The following is a 4,056-nucleotide window of genomic DNA, read 5'->3' as shown; positions in this document are numbered from 1 at the left end:
TGTGTTAGCCCTGTGGTACCTAGACCCTGTGTTAGCCCTGTGGTACCTAGACCCTGTGTTAGCCCTGTGTGACCTAGAGCCTGTGTTAGCCCTGTGGTACCTAGACCCTGTGTTAGCCCTGTGTGACCTAGACCCTTTGTTAGCCCTGTGGTACCTAGACCCTGTGTTAGCCCTGTGGTACCTAGACCCTGTGGTCACCTGTGGTACCTAGACCCTGTGTTAGCCCTGTGGTACCTAGACCCTGTGTTACCCCTGTGTGACCTAGACCCTTTGTTAGCCCTGTGTGACCTAGAGCCTGTGTTAGCCCTGTGGTACCTAGACCCTGTGTTAGCCCTGTGGTACCTAGACCCTGTGTTAGCCCTGTGGTATCTGTAGGTCCCAGTGTTAGCTCTGTGGTATCTATAGGTCCCAGTGTTAGCCCTGTGGTAGCGGTAGGACCCTGTGTTAGCCCAGTGGTATATGTAGGTCCCAGTGTTAGCCATGTGGTATCTGTAGGTCCCAGTGTTAGCCCTGTGGTATCTGTAGGTCCCAGTGTTAGCCCTGTGGTATCTGTAGGTCCCAGTGTTAGCCCTGTTGTAGCTGAACCTTGTGCTAGCTGCAGAGCCTTTGGTGTTTGTAATTAGTTTCCATGTGGGTCTTTGAATCCGAGTTGCCCACCAGACCAGAGCAGTGTGGGGTAGAGATAAGACAGGATCCCATACCCACAGGGAAGATCACTGGCTGGGTGGACAGCTCAAAATCACTCAGTCAGTCAGACTGCCAACCATGTGTGTGTTCTCTATGTCTATGCACACAGAAAAGCAAACACATAGGCACACACACATTTGTTCTTGGCTATTGATGTGATGCAGTATTGGAATAACTCTTGGTGGGAGGGTTGTGGTAGTGTCATGCATATATAGTATGTCATGGACAGGCAAATGGATTTCATTTCCAGCTTTGGTTGTTTTAAATCCGTTTCCCTAGAAACATGTGAATACCAAACACGCTACACTGAAAGTGGTAAAGAGAGAAAAGGAAAGAGAGAAAAACAGGAGAAGAAAAAGTAATTTTCCATTGTGGTATGTGCCTTCTAACCCAATCTGGTCTTTGATAATGTGAAGCCTTAATTCTTAATGCCCTGACTGCACTGTCCGAACATTTAGCAGACAGATTGTTAGTGACTTTGAGATCTTCAGTGAAGTCCCCCACCATCGCTATCTACGGTCTAGGGCCCTAGCTTTAATACTGAGCATGATGACTTTCTCAAACACACACACGTACTCACACACACACACGGAGAGACACACACACAATCACCCAATTGGAAGTCTGTTAACTGACCGAGCCAATCACAAAGTGGTTCAGTCAGATGATTATCAGTGAGTCATGGAACACTACAGTTAACTGGAGAAAATGAACACTGACCATTAACCGTCATTTGTAGGTATAACCAATTAGCTAAGTACACTGACTGTTGACTCCGTGTAACAGAGTATAACCATTAACTTCCAGGTCAGAGGTATGGTTACAGATGGATCTGACCCTACGGCCTGAAGTTAGGTCACTGGACCTAATTATGAAACACAAGACATAACACAAAAAACTGCAAAGAACTACAGTTTCCTCTCTTTCGCTCTCTAGAGAATATACATTTCTGTCTCAGAATGATCAGTTGACACTGAGCAGGGTGAGTGAGGTCTATGAACAAATGTCTACATTAAATATAAAACCATCAGGTCAATCATTAAAAACCTGCTTTCGCTTTGTCATTGTGAGGTATTGTGTATAGATCGATGAGGATATAGATTTTTGAATCCATTTTGAATAAGGCTCTAATATAACAAAATGTGGAAACAGGGAAGGGGTCTGAATACTTTCCGAATGCACTGTATACTGGACATATCCACTGAGAGAACGTGAGAAGGCAGTACAGATGACAATACATTTTATGGTGCAGGATGGTCAGAAAAACTCAAGTTGAGTGTTTGTGGGTGTGCATGCGTGCATGTGTGTGTGCGTGTGTGTTTCTGATTTTGTTTGTGAGTTCATTGCAGTCATTAGGCAAGTGTGAGTACGTGCATGTGTATATGTGTGTGTGTACACGTGTGTGAGTGTGTGTTTCTGTAATTGTCTATTAAGGGTAGGCATTGGATCTTTGGTGCCAAAAGTTTTATGTGTGTGAACCTCTCGAGTGGTTGGCTTCAATCATGCAGCCTTCATTAGTGCAACCCAAAAGTCCCTTTCAATTCACCCCACACTCCTCCTCTCTTCACTGTCTCCTCTCCTCCTCTCTCATCTTCTCCTCTCCTCCTCTCTTCACTGTCTCCTCTCCTCCTCTCTCATCTTCTCCACTCCTCCTCTCTTCACTGTCTCCTCTCCTCCTCTCTCATCTTCTCCTCTCCTCCTCTCTTCACTGTCTCCTCTCCTCCTCTCTCATCTTCTCCACTCCTCCTCTCTTCACTGTCTCCTCTCCTCCTCTCTCATCTTCTCCTCTCCTCCTCTCTTCACTGTCTCCTCTCCTCCTCTCTCATCTTCTCCTCTCCTCCTCTCTTCACTGTCTCCTCTCCTCCTCTCTCATCTTCTCCACTCCTCCTCTCTTCACTGTCTCCTCTCCTCCTCTCTCATCTTCTCCTCTCCTCCTCTCTCTCATTTTCTCCTCTCCTCCTCTATCCTCTCCTCCTCTACTCCTCTCTTCACTGTCTCCTCTCCTCCTCTCCTCCTCTCTCCACTCCTCCTCTCTTCACTGTCTCCTTTCCTCCTCTCTTCACTGTCTCCTCTCCTCCTCTCTCCTCCTCTCCTCCTCTCTCATATTCTCCTCTCCTCCTCTCTTCACTGTCTCCTCTCCTCCTTTCTTCACTGTCTCCTCTCCTCCGCTCTCATCTTCTCCTCTCCTCCTCTCTCATCTTCTCCTCTCCTCCTCTCTTCACTGTCTCCTCTCCTCCTCTCTCCTCTCCTCCTCTCCTCCTCTCTTCACTGTCTCCTCTCCTCCTCTCTCATCTTCTCCTCTCCTCCTCTCTTCACTGTCTCCTCTCCTCCTCTCTCCTCTCCTCCTCTCCTCCTCTCTTCACTGTCTCCTCTCCTCCTCTCTTCACTGTCTCCTCTCCTCCTCTCTCATCTTCTCCTCTCCTCCTCTCTTCACTGTCTCCTCTCCTCCTCTCTTCACTGTCTCCTCCCCCTCCTCTCTCATCTTCTCCTCTCCTCCTCTCTTCACTGTCTCCTCTCCTCCTCTCTCCTCTCCTCCTCCTCTCTTCACTGTCTCCTCTCCTCCTCTCCTCCTCTCCTCCTCTCTCCTCTCCTCCTCTCTTCACTGTCTCCTCTCCTCCTCTCTCATCTTCTCCTCTCCTCCTCTCTTCACTGTCTCCTCTCCTCCTCTCTCCTCTCCTCCTCTCCTCCTCTCTTCACTGTCTCCTCTCCTCCTCTCTTCACTGTCTCCTCTCCTCCTCTCTCCTCTCCTCCTCTCCTCCTCTCTTCACTGTCTCCTCTCCTCCTCTCTCATCTTCTCCTCTATTCCTCTCTCATCTTCTCCTCTCCTCCTCTCTTCACTGTCTCCTCTCCTCCTCTCTCCTCTCTCCTCCTCTCCTCCTCTCTTCACTGTCTCCTCTCCTCCTCTCTTCACTGTCTCCTCTCCTCCTCTCTCCTCTCCTCCTCTCCTCCTCTCTTCACTGTCTCCTCTCCTCCTCTCTCATCTTCTCCTCTCCTCCTCTCTTCACTGTCTCCTCTCCTCCTCTCTTCACTGTCTCTTCTCCTCCTCTCTTCACTGTCTCCTCTCCTCCTCTCTTCACTGTCTCCTCTCCTCCTCTCTCATCTTCTCCTCCTCTCTTCACTGTCTCCTCTCCTCTCCTCTCCTCCTCTCTCCTCTCCTCCTCTCTTCACTGTCTCCTCTCCTCGTCTCTCATCTTCTCCTCTCCTCCTCTCTTCACTGTCTCCTCTCCTCCTCTCTCCTCTCCTCCTCTCCTCCTCCTCTCTTCACTGTCTCCTCTCCTCCTCTCTTCACTGTCTCCTCTCCTCCTCTCTCCCTCTCCTCCTCTCCTCCTCTCTTCACTGTCTCCTCTCCTCCTCTCTCATCTTCTCCTC

At 49.3% G+C, this 4,056-nt stretch overlaps 1 pseudogene; it reads right to left on the bottom strand.

The window, feature by feature from the left end:
* Positions 1 to 2,344: 2,344 nt before the first annotated feature.
* The window catches only part of LOC116356573 (trichohyalin-like), a 41,570-nt pseudogene continuing 39,858 nt past the window's right edge, over positions 2,345 to 4,056 (bottom strand).

Source organism: Oncorhynchus kisutch, linkage group LG23, assembly GCF_002021735.2.
Source record: "Oncorhynchus kisutch isolate 150728-3 linkage group LG23, Okis_V2, whole genome shotgun sequence".
NCBI classification, from domain to species: domain Eukaryota; kingdom Metazoa; phylum Chordata; class Actinopteri; order Salmoniformes; family Salmonidae; genus Oncorhynchus; species Oncorhynchus kisutch.
The sequence above is the reverse complement of the archived record's forward strand: the minus strand, read 5'-3'. Positions and strand labels throughout refer to the sequence as shown.